We start from the raw sequence: 13,610 nt of genomic DNA, 5'->3' as shown, positions 1-13,610 counted from the left end.
ACAGAGGGATAATTGGACAAGGGGCCTGATATGTAGTAAGGCAAAACAAGTGTACATTGCTATTGCTAATTTTACAATTACTGTGGTCTTTACCTGTTGCTCGACTGTGCCTGTTGAATGAATTGACAAGAAGATTCATGAAACATGACACGGTCACTCATTTTACTGAAATGACTACATAAAATGATTAACCCTGCTGCACATGTCCTCTTTTATTTTGAAGTGATGATCTATAGAGAGTTGGCTCAAGAGGAAAAATTCCTTGTGGTTGTGGTCTGTCTCTCGAGAAACTTTAGGATTAAATTTTTATTTTGGATGCTTAAGTGTGTCAACTTTAAATTGGCTATAAGTAGTATTTTTTAAAAAACCAACATAAATTGTGGCTAGGGAGATCAGAGTCCAGAATACCTTTAGAATATTAAACAAATGTATTTATTGCCCAAAACATATTTCTTGACAAATAAAACAACATGTAAATGTACATATGCCAGTTATTCACAATGAATAATACAGCTTCAAATAAAAATATTAGAATGTAGTTTTCTCTATTGTTACTTAAAGAAATACTTTTGCAGTATGTCCTAGTGGAAAAAGTTAAAAATATTTCTTCTAGTAGGTCTTGTTTTTAAAAATTCTGCATTGGATAGTAGCTATATGCCTTGAATATGTAGTATGTTCTAAACAAATTATTATTGCCATTAAAATTTAAAGTGCAAGAATAAAGAATAAAGGTAATATTTTGCAGAGACAATTTAATGGACCAACTTTTCTGTACATTTTAATTTAAATTTATCAAACATTTACATTTCCCTCTGTTTCTCTTTTTTTTTTGAGACCAAGTCTCACTCTGTCACCTTCTTTTTCAACATGAACAGATTTATAAATGTGTTAGGATTCACATTTCAATAGAAATATATACTTGTGTATCTTTATCTATACTTATCTATCAGACCATTTATTTTCTTGTAACAAATGCAATTTTAAGAAAAGGTGGCTATTAGTCACTGAAAACAATAGTTTTCTAGGAGACTGTTTCCTGTGGATCTTTACTACATTATCCATTTTGTTTGGCATTTGATGCTGTCTGTGAAATTCAAGAATTTCACTTGGAGACGCCTTGTCAACTTTTCCTCACTTCAGGTTTCCCACACCCACTTAACTGTCAGTTGCTTTCCAGTACAGCCCAAATTTAATGAACTTCAATTTCCTAGATTTCACTTAGAGGTAGATGTTGAGAGAATGTAGATGTAGAAAGAACCAGAACTGGAAAACTATACATTTAGCCAACACTTAAACATATACTATTTGTTAGTGTTTTCTAATCTTCATTCTTGCAATACAGTTTCTTAATCCTTCTAAAATGGGTCTTTTCTCCTTGAAAAGCCAGAAAATGCTTTGCACATGTAAAACCATTTATAGCCACAGACGACGGAATTACCTTCTTATTCCTTGTTACTTGCAATAATTTAAAGAGAGCAAATAATAGAAAAAATCTTTTAAAAAAGTGTTGAGATGAAGGAAGGAAAGTGTAACCATAAAGATCTGTGCCTATAGATTCAATTAAACATATTCAAAAGCAAATTCTTTGGAAGAAATTTAGATTATGAAATTTGATGCTGGATCTTGGCAGAAACTTGAAACATAGTAAGGATTAGCTCAATGGCATCAGGGCTGCTTGAATTCTGGTGAGCATAGGAATTTCCTGAATTACTTACCAAAAAATGTAGCTCCTTGGCCTACCACCGGGGACTCTGAATTAGTTGGTTTCTGGGAGAGTTTATGCAGAAATCATGTTTGAGAAGCCTTCCAGATGATTTGAAACAGGTGGTCCTATGACCACACTCTCATGATCTCTTGCCTCAGCTGGTGCCTTGATGCTGGTACTCATTCATATTTTGTCCTTGGAGTTGTAATTTAAAATTTGCCTGCTTTTTATGGTACCCAATATGAATCGATACCTCTTATTCTTAGCAGATACTTTTACTTTTTATTTTTTCGGATGATAAAAAGCTATAATCCATCATCTCCCTGAATGCTGCCTCCCTTTGCCTCAGAAAGTCATTACATCTCGCTCTTCCCTCTTTCTTCTTCCCATCTTAGAGGATAATGTGTCTCCCACTTTTTTCTAAGATTGTATTTCTGCCTATTTTCTTCTACTTACTTGCTCAATGTCTGGTTCTTTCATTATATTCCCAGCTCCATGAGAACACAGACTGTGACTGTTTTCTTGATCATTGTTTCTTCAGAATTGAGCACAGGGCTTATAGACACTCAGGAAATGTCTGTGTTCTGAAGCCATGAGAGATAGCTTGTCTTCCTTTTCCTAAGAACCTATTTCATCTGTTTTTAACTGCCAGTTCTCCAACTTCTTCGCTCTGAACTCCAGAACCTTACCTTGGTGTATGCTCTCTATTTTCTACAGCTACTTCTTTTTAAGCTACAAACATACGTATTTCTGAACATTAGAAACTACATCTCCCAGGGTTATGGTCTGAATGATTGTATCCCCTCAAAATTCATATGTTGGAGTCCTAACCCCCAAGGTGATAATATTAGGAGGTGGGGCCTTCAGAGAGGTATTAGATCATGAGAGCAGAGCCCTGTGAATGGGATTAGTGTCTTAGAGAAGAGGCCCAAGGGAGCTTGGTGGCCCTGTTCGCCACATGAGGACACAGTACGAAGCCACCATCCATGAAAAATTGGGAACTTACCAGATACTGAATCTTTGGATGCCTTGATCTGGCACTTCCCAGACTCTACAACTGAGAGAAATCAATTCTTGTTGTTTGTAAGCAACCCGGTTTATGCTATTTTGTTATTGAAACCTGAATAGACTAAGTCACTCAGTTTCTTATGCTATGTAGTGTCTTTGTTCAGTAAAAACAGTTAGCAATGTCCTACTATTGACATTGAAAAAAGGTTGAATTATTTTCCTTCTTTCAGTGGACATTTGGAGGTCTATACAAAGCTGTAAGGGGCAAGAGGTACATGGGCCAGTCATAAAGTTTGTTTATTCAAATGGAGCCTGTTGATCTGTCATAGTTTTCAGGTTGAGCTACTCTGCCAGGGCAACATTCTACTGTATTCAAATCAGCTGTACTGGAATTGGTACACCTGCTAGTGTCTGTTTCTGAACACTGAATGAGTTGCCGTAAGAGAGAAAATATAATTCTCTTCATCAACTAGAAAATATAATTCAAAGTAGCAGTAAGATCTGTAAGATACCTACAATCAATGTAATAAATAACACAATTATCTTACGTGGAAAAATTTAAAACTGTACTAAAGGAAATAACAATCTTTATGATTAGAGAGACTTTTCATGCTTCCAGCTGGAATGACTTAATATTGTGAGAATACCACAACTTCTTGAATTAATCTATACATTCAATATAATTTCAATCAAAATATCAGTTATATTTTTCATGTACTGGGAAGAATAATTGTTCACAAATAATAAATTTAAATTTAATAACAATAAAAAGTGTATGTGGGTGAATCTTGCTTGCTCTATCAAATATTGAGAAATTAGCCCAAGAACAGACAAATTGACCAACAAAATGGAACAAAAAGTGCCAAGACAGAATTGTTTGTATGTGGAAATATATTTAATTTACAATAAAATGACACTGCAAGTCAAGGGGGGAAAGATAGATTATTAGGAAAATGTTGTTGGGAAAAGTGGTTTACCATATGCAGAAAAATAAACTTGATTGCTAACTAACCACATTCAAAAGTACACTCTAGATGTGACAGGTAAAACTATACACTTAACAGAAGAAAGAGTAGAAGAATGCCTTTGATCCTAGAGAATAATTTCTCAAAACTTTCAAAGAATAAACTATAAGGCAAATGTTGGTGAATTTGTTTATATCTAAACTAATGATTCCTGATTAATGAATAGAAAATATTAAGAGCTAACAAAATGAGAGCATCTATATGTTCAAGATATTAATATCTGAAAAAGATAAATATCTAGAATATATAAGAAACACTTGCAAATTAATAAGGAAAAGACAGCAATCTCAATAGAAAAATAAAGCATATGAATAAGCAATGTACAAATATTTTAAGAAACACAAAATAATGCACTTTTTTTTGCAAGAAAACACACAATACAAAATATTAAAGACATTAGAATGCCTGTGGAGGGGAATCTTAATATTTAAAAATAGTTACGTACCATACTAGATTTGGGATATTGAAGACAGAAATGAATTTAATTCCTCCATGTTCAGCTATGCTAAGCAATAATGTTTGAGAAAAAAAAAAACCGCATCCTCATAGCCATAAATTAGATTGTAATAGAAATCAGTAGGAGTCTGTGGCACCTATCTAGATATGTGCTGCTGAATACCTGGACTTGAGTGGTGGCAAGGGAATGGAGTGGTGAGTCAGCAGGCTTTTGTATTGGCATGGATGTTTGAGGGAATGAAAGAAATAAATAAACATGAGTTTTAAAGCCAAGGGAAGGTCCAATTTCCAGTAATACTGCTTAGAATCATTTGAACTAATTGTTCAACTAAAAATGTTGGATAAACTTTTTAAAAATTCTTAAAACATAAACAACTTGGCAAGACATAAAGCCATTTCAGATCAAAATGTATAATTCTTTTATCTCACTGTGATTCCCAGTCTATTGATCCTACCCATGTTTCAGTGTCCCTCACCTCCATGATATCCTCATTTTCCTCTTTCATTACTCAAATTGCATGGACAATTAATATAAATCACTCTCTTGTATATTTCCTTGATTCCTTTGTCCTTCTTGGGTTTTACTGTAGTTGGCTTGGCTCAGCTGTAATTAAATCCAAGTTTCTCCACCTGTACTTGTGCAGCTGAGCGTGGTTGATGCAAAACATAAAACATACAACCACACTGAATGGCATAGCTTTAAATTTAACGTTATCAAGCAAACATACTTTCTGTCCCTAGTCCATTCACATATTCAGGTACTCACTCACCTGGATGACTATTTTACAACTTTATTTCTTTTCAAAATTCCAGTACCTTTCCTCATTCTCAATCTTAGCTGAATGACTTTTTAAAAAAGGAGGCGTTTAGAACAATCAAGAGAGAACTTCCCAACACCATGTTTGATCATCAGCATTACATTCCTTTTCTCTTCCTTCCCCCCTCAATGAAATATACATGCTTTTATCAAAAGCCAGTCTCTCTAACTGTGCAGCAGATGTGGTCCCTTCTCACCTTTTCCATGACATTGCTTCAGCAATTCTCCCCACTGCCTCTTACAACGTTAATTTTTCACTTTACTGAATTATTCTCCTTTAGCATACAAACCTGCTGTTATTTCTCCCATATGAAACAATATCAACAAGCTTTTCTTGAAACAGTTCTTCTGCCATCCAGCACAATTTTTGTCCCCTTTGCGACAAAGCTCCTTGAAAGAATTGTCTATACTTCTTGTTTTCAGTTCCATTCCTCCCATTCTCTCTTAACCCATTCTAATCAATTAGGCTTCTACTGCCCTCCCCTACGGTCTCCAATGGCCTCCACTTTGCTAAAGGCTAGTTCTTACCCCTCATTTTAGTCTTGACCCATCAGTAACATTTACTTCTGATTATTGATTGTTCAATTCTTTTTAACATATGCCTTCTTTTGGTTTCTAGGGCATCACACACTCCTTTTCCTTCCTGCTTTGCTGGTCTTCTGCTGCTCTGTCTTCTTCACCGGTTCTCTCTTTTTTCTCTTACATTTTAGAGTTGAAAAGTGTCCTAGAGCACTTTAGTTTTTTTCTCTTTTTCCTTTATACTCACTATCTCAGTGATCCTGTTCTCATCTGATTTTGAGGCCTTGAATACCATCTGTATGTTTATGATTCCCAAATTTATAACTTCAGCTCAATCTCTTTCCAATTGGCTACTTGATATTTTTACTGGGACATCTAATAGATTATTTTAAACTCAACATATTAAAAACAGAACTTCTGAAACCTTCCACACTGTCAAACAAACACACAAAAAGCATAACAATATTACTTTGGTTGATGACAATTCAGGCCATAAGCCTTTGTCTAATCTTTGGCTATTCTCTGACTCTTATACCCCACATCCCATACTTTATTAATTGTGTTGGAAATTCAGTTTCCAACTATGTAAAGCTCCATGTTGATCTGCTGCAAGGATAGTTGTGGGCCCCAGTGCAATAAAAATGTGGGGCTCTTGATAGGGAAGGGAAGTCAATGATTCCTTCTTATGGGTCCTTGTTCTAATCCATGGTAAACAGATGACCATCCACAGATTGTCACCTCCTCTCTCACATGTGCTTGGTACCCGGATTGGGAGTGGTAAGAGGCTTCTGCCAAATTGCCCATGAAATGCTCTGTATTGCAGCCAGCCTAGAGTAGAGAGTCACTGCCTTGACCTGCCCTAAGATATCATGTGGTATGCACCCAACACTGACCCTTTCTGTGCTTGCATCCAGGCCCTCTTGGGGCTGGAAGGTAAACAACAGAATGTGAGTCTTTCCTTGCCAAAGGTGAAGGTGTTAGTGGTCACACGGATGGTGTAGGGAGGAGGAGGCTGAACAGGGCCTAGGTGGCCAAGAACCCATATTAAGTTGGTGGGAAAGGGGAGAGATGGTAGGAGGAGGCTATCCATGAATGAGGTTCCAACCACCTGTGCATGCTCCCTTGTCCCATCAAACTTCACTTAAAAATGCAAATTCTAATGATCAGATTCAATGGATAACCTTAGCCAAGTTATTTAACTTCTCTAAGCCTGTTTTCCTGAGGTAATCATTACAGTATGGTAGCTGCAGAGTATTAAATTGCAAATATAGGGCTTTTTTGAGCATTGAGTCTTGTGTGACTGCATTGGTTGCACTCCCATGAAGCCAGCCCTGATCTGGTGACATTGTTATTGCCTAGCCAAAAATAAGTCTCCATTTAATGATTGCCTTTTGTCTTTCTTACTGGTACTTCTGGCTTCTCTTTCTTCTGATTGCCCAATTGGCATCTTTTCTAGGCTGTCAAATTTTACCCAGAGCCTCCAGGATTTGTGATCACTTTGAAGAAGATTTGGACTCTGATCTTTAGAACCCAGTTAGTTATGAGTTGATGGATGGATGGTTTTTCTTTCTTTCTTTCTTTCTTTCTTTTTTTTTTTGCACGTAACACTTAAAAGCATGAATTGTGAAGACAACTAGACCTGAGTTTAAGTCCTGTGTCTCCTCTTACTTGATGGGTGAACTTGGGCAAGTTATTTAACCTCTCTAAGGTTTGTTTTCCTTAGATCATTCATTTAGAAGACTGTATGGTTAAAAGTATATACTGTAGGCACTCTTTAACCTCTCTGTGCCTCAGTTTCTTCCTCTGAAAATGGGAATGGTAATACTACCTACCCTATAGGATCGTATTGAAGATCCAGCGAGTTAGTACATGCTAAAGTACTTAGAAAACGCTCAGAACAGACTGGCACCATTGAAGGGTTTAGTAAATGCTAACTATTCTATTCATTTATTCATTGAAAAAATGTTTATATAGCAGTTATACTGTTCTATGCATACCGTTTCTCATCTAATGAGTAATATTATAGATAAATATCTACAAATAAAGTGAGGCTTGTTAAATGCTTAGCACCATGCCTGTCACTTTGTATAATCTTAACAAATGTTAGCTATTACAATTATAACCAATAATGATAATTATTACGTTGTTAGCCAGAAGAAAGGTATCTTGCTTACAGCTGTTTGATGGTAATGAGAGATGATAGCTCACTAGGGAACTGAAAGCTGCATAGTAGAAAACATATTCAAAGAACATCCTAGTCCTATTGCTTGAGGACATTCTATTTTTCCACACTGAGTGAGCAGCATAGATCTCAGATGACAAGTTGGTCTCCCTACACCATTGGATCAAGATAAAATTGAATTGCACCCCCTATCTCATAACTTGCATATACCATTAGACCTCCCAAGAGTTCTTCAAAAGATCCACCCAGGATTTATGCTTTCATAATCCTCTTTTCTTGTGAGCTGTCTTTGCCCAGCAACATTTCTAACAAGGAAAGAAACCACAGATCTAGGTTTTCCAAAAGAATACCCTCACATTAGTGAAAAACATAGAATTTAGTGAATATTTTGCAGGAGGGCAGAAGAAGTGTTGATTACATGGCACATGGTAGAACAAACAATTATTAAACTCCATGTTAGTGATTCTTGTTCTTCCAAACCCCTCTGTTACTCTGCTGCCATACCGGGCGATTTTTCCCTTCTTTATTGAGCACCTCCTTCCTTTCACATTGCCTCTTCTCCACTCCAGGAATACCCCAATTTTCCTGGAAAATAATTGGATGTTTTCTGGCTTATACTCCTAAACTTATATTTAGACATTTATCAGTGGTCAACTCATCAGTGACCTTCTAGTAATATAATTCATTCTTCAGAGAAAATTCAATGGTGAACTATTTCCTTATTATATTTGTTTTATATGTTTAGCAATATATATTCCTTCGTTTACGTGTTTATTTGAAAAGTATTTGTTGAATGCAACCTTTGGTTCAGGCATTAGGCTTTTAGTAATATGATGGGAGTCCCTGACCTCATGGGTATTTAATTAAAAAGTTAAAACACAGATATATATGTATCTATATCATATACTAACATTGCTTTGGTGTTAGAGCATACATTTTAAAAGAGCCTTGTCAGAATTAAACTTTGTTTTTCAGCTACTCTGTACTCACTCTCTGGTCCTCCCACTTAGATCTAGGAACAGAGTGAGGACTGGCAGTATATGCAATGGGGAGCAGTGGCTGGAAGGTGAGTCTCTAAATGACATCCGGGACCTAGCGCCTTCATTTTTCTGATGAAGCCATGCAAATTACCGCAAGAGAAAAAGTTAATTGAGGTGATGAGTGGATGAAGAGGGTGAGTCATGGTTACCAAGAATAAAAGTGCTGAGCTGTTGATGAGGTACAGAAATAATTAGTAACACATTTAAAATTGCTGACATTTCCTAACTACTTTCAGCTGGTTCATTGGTGTGCACTGTAGGAAACTTAATAATTGGTACTCATTTAATCTTAAGTAGAGTCCAAAATGTTCTTCTGCCTGGTCTGATTCTTTCTTCTTTCATTCATACTCCTTTGATAGATAAATAGAGGAAAGAGAAGGAGACAATTGTCCTAAGATAGATTCTTCCCCAATACAGAAAAGAGAGACAAGAAAAAACATACTTTTCAATGACATACACTTGTATGTAATGCAGACCAAACTTCTTGTTTAAAAATGATAAAGTAAGTCATACTTATAAGGCTCATGGCTTGGTGTTTTCTCAGCAGGAAAAACAGATCCAAAGGTTGAGATAGTCTAGAGGATCTGTTAGATTGATGTTAAAACAAAAAATTGTATAATGCTAAAGAACAATGTTAGAAAATCGTCTAGGGGTCGGAGCAAGATGGCCAAATAGGAGCAGCTCCAGTCTTCAACTCCCAGCGCCAGAGACACAGAAGACCGGTGATTTCGGCATTTTCAACTGAGGAATTGTTGGATGTGACTGGATGGCGATTGAAGGAAGTGAAATAGAGGTTACAAAGGAGCTTCTTCAAGATTCCAGGAAATTCAGAAAGCAGGAGAGTACAGACTGTTTTGAAGTTGATTCTAACAAACCATTTGCCTGCAGTTGAAAGGCTTTGCTGTATTTTCATGAGTAAATAACTGTGATTTGGAAAGGGAGACAGTAAAAAAGATTTTAAAATCAAAAAAAAAAAAAAAAAAAGAAAATCGTCTAGAGAAAAAGTAGTTCCTCTCTAAATAAAAAAGCTACTTCCCACATACATGCTCTTGATTATGCTCCAAATTCTAGGTCTTAAATACAATTCAATAAATATATGAACAATAAGAGTCGAAATGGAAGACGAGCAATCAATAATTTATCATAGCTTATTTACATGATCTTGTAGAGTATGAACCCTGGTATATTATTTCCACTAATCTATGGTACTATCTTAATGAACTAAGAGGAGATATACGGATTCAGTACGTTAGGCCTTCAAAAGGAAATATTGGTTCCTCCTGAATAGATGTAGTGGTTAGATAAATTTTAGCACTCAAGAGACCAAAAAAAAAAAAAAAAGGCCATGAGAGAAAATATCTTTCTTAGACTCATGTAAGCTTGTTATCTTTTGGCTGTTGCCTGTACTCTTTTGCATTCTTGAGCCACATTCGTTATTCAAACACAATAAATTAAAGCAATTAGTTTTTGTTTGTTTTTTTGTTTTTTGAGATGGAGTCTCGCTCTGTCGCTCAGGTTGGAGTGCAGTGGCGCGACCTCGGCTTACTGCAAGCTCTGCTCCCCGCGTCCACACCATTCTCCTGCCTCAGCCTCCCGAGTAGCTGGGACTACAGGCGCCCACCACCATGCCCGGCTAATTTTTTGTATTTTTAGTAGAGACGGGGTTTCACCGTGTTAGCCAGGATGGTCTCAATCTCCTGACCTCGTGATCCCCCCGCCTCAGCCTCCCAAAGTGCTGGGATTATAGGCGTGAGCCACCGCGCCCGCGCCTGGCCTACTTTTAGTTTTGATGATCTTGTATAGAGGGTTAGTTGATATGGGGATTTGCATGTAAAATCAGAGGGTTAGCCGATATTCATTCTATAATTTCAGCATTATGTGAGAATTTTGATGGATTCTTAAAGCCCTTTCTTAATATTTCACTGGATTCATGAAGTCTTGTGTAAGTAAAGAAACTCTGTTCCTAAGTTGATCCACTGATTTGTGGACTTGTCACTTGATAGTAGATACTTGTTTTTGGCATCACTTATCCATTTACCCTTTGTTTGGGTAATACCCTTTGTTTATTTAGAAATCAATTTCTTCCCTATTTTTAGCTACCCAGTTAGAATTGACTCCACCACTGATTCTACATGTGTGGTTAGTGAGTTCAGCCTTGACTCAGAGCTTCTCCTTCTTCTGGCCATGATAATTAGCGTGAGCACATAACTCAGTCAAACAAGAAGACACAAAGATAATTTTGCAGGTGATTGTGAGACTTTTTTTTCCTATTGGACTTAAATCGAGTAGGATAAAATCAACAAGAAAAATGCAGAGCTCAGTAATGTAGAAAAACTTTGTCCTAGGATGTTGCTTAAGACCTGAATCCAGCCAGACATGCCCCCAACCAGTCTTACCTTTAGACTTTTCAATTACAGGAGCCAATACACTTCCTTTTTGGTTAAGCCAAATATGGGTTGGGCTTTCTGTCACTTGCAACCAAAAGAGTTCTCATTGACATGGGCTTCTTCTTTATCTTCTTCTTCTTTTTTAAATTCTAAGAAAAACTGGAGTGAATCTGTTTGGATGGTGGCTTGCCTATGCATAGATTCATTGTTTTCATCTTACCCAAGTTGACCACACCCAAAGAGACATGCTCTGATATTTTCACTTTAATCAGATGATTTTTTTTTTAACATAAAGAATTTTCTGCATAAAGAAAAGCTTTACAGTGGTGCTTTGAGTTGAATTGTGTGGTCCCTGAATCTCCCCAATTTGCATGTTGAAGTCCTAATTTCTAGTGCTTCAGTGTGGCCTTATTTGAATATAGGGTCTTTACAGAAGTAATCCAGTTGAAATGACATCATTAGGATAGGCCCTAATCCAATATGACTGGTGTTCTTATAAAAAGGGGGAAATTTGAATACAGACACACATACTGGGAGGATGCCATGTGAACAGACATGGGAAGAAGATGGACATCTGCAAGCCCAGGAGGGAGACCTGAAACAGCACCTTCCCTCATAGCCCTCAGAAGAAAACAACCCTGTGGATACCTTGATCCCGAACTTCTAGCCTGTGAAACTGAGAGGCAATAATCTTTCGTTGTTTAAGCCATCCAGTGTGTGATACTTTATTACAGCAACCCTGGCAAACTCACACAACTGGCAAAAGGGACTCACATTAAAACCTGAGTGAGATAAATGAAAAGAAGTACAATTTCATTTGATTTAATTTGATAGAGCTTTCACTACAAGTTGTTGTTATTTGTAGAGCTGGAAATGGATTAAGAAAGCACTTGGAAAAATCAAGGATGGCAAAGTTATAAACTAAATAAAGGAAGAGATTCAATGTATTTAATATTCAAAGCTGATTTCAGGGAAGATTGCTTTTGGCAAGAAAATGAATGGGCCATATTTGTAGCATGTGTGGCAATTTCTATGTTTCTATACTTTGATATTTAGAAAATTAATGTAATGCAATATGGTATTTCATGCTTTCTTAAAATATTTCAGAACATACATTTTTCTGCAAATCCTTCAATAAAAAAGTCTAAGAAGTTTCAGGATAATCCCAATGTTTATACATTTTCATTGCTGCCTTTCTTTAAAATCTGTCATAAAATAATCATTAAAAATTATTACAATTTTCTTGAATTATAATTGTCCTAACCTTAATTTCTTCAATGGAACTACAGGAAAAAATATAAAAACTGCAGTTAAATTCTTAATTAAAGCCAAACTCCTTTATATTTAAATTCTGGACTAATAGTCGAGGATTTAGATTCAGAGGTTGGCTAATTACAAGAAAGAAAAACAGAACTCTAGTGAAAGGTATCCCTATCTTTTACATACATGTTTGTATTAATATGTATGTATATGTATATCCACACAGACACAAAGTATTTTATAAGGTTTGTTTTAAAATGAATATATTTGATTTGAAAGGCTAAAAAAGATTACAGATCTCAGAACCTTTTATCACAGATTATATATGATACCTCCAGATTAAGTGGACAAATTTTTAAGTAGACTGATCTATGAAACACTATACAAATGTAAACTTTTTCTTACTAGATATTACACAAAATGACAGCCAACTCTTTAATTTTCTTAAAACTCTGACACATTTTACAGTTGTCTGTCTTGGTGTCAGATGAGGGAGCAAAGAGAATGCTGTTTTACCAAAGTTACATTTCTCCTACTATATGACAGAGATAAAAAAAAAGTATTGTCCTTTTGCCCTCCCTCTTCAAAGAGTGAAATCCTACTCATAAGCAAAAATTGATTTTTTTTTTAAAAAATAAAAGATGTTATCATTTGCCCTTTCTACCAGAACTGCGTGATATTGCCGTGGTCTCAATTTATACTCCATATGGCTTGTAGGAATATTTCATATAAAATATTTGTTGGAATTATTAGGAAAAAGATATTTTGCCAATAGACAATAAAAAACTCTTCAGTTTGCAAATTTAGAGATAAAAATTTTTGTGTGATTCATTTCCTCTAGCCTCTATTCTATTTCACAGTTTGTCATACTCTAACATTTTGCATTGTTTAAAAAAAATCTGTCTTAGAATGAGGCTGAATAGAGAAGGCAGAATTGTCTACTTGGAAATTGTACACATAGCGTTAAATAACTTTTTAACACATTGTTGTGTGCTTAATTCCTGGATAATCTCATCCTAATTATTTACTGCTTCATATCTTTTCATTTTTTAAATTAATGCATAGTATTTTGCATATGTATGAGATACATGTGAGTATTTGTTACCTGTATAGAATATGTAACAATCAAGTCAGGGTGTCTGGGGTGTAACTCACCTTGAGTACTTATTTCTGTGTCTTAGTAATATTCAAGTCCTCTTTTCTAGCTACCT

General features: G+C 35.8%; 1 long non-coding RNA gene across 1 annotated transcript; it reads left to right on the top strand.

Moving 5' to 3' along the window:
• Window positions 1–3,940: 3,940 nt before the first annotated feature.
• Window positions 3,941–10,108, top strand: LOC110743313. The gene is made up of 2 exons (XR_002522155.2): window positions 3,941–9,404; window positions 9,752–10,108. It is a non-coding gene; the product is annotated as an uncharacterized LOC110743313 (long non-coding RNA).
• The last annotated feature ends 3,502 nt before the right edge of the window (window positions 10,109–13,610 follow it).

This window comes from Papio anubis, chromosome 3, assembly GCF_008728515.1.
Source record: "Papio anubis isolate 15944 chromosome 3, Panubis1.0, whole genome shotgun sequence".
NCBI lineage: Eukaryota > Metazoa > Chordata > Mammalia > Primates > Cercopithecidae > Papio > Papio anubis.
This window is presented reverse-complemented; position numbering and strand designations above follow the sequence as displayed.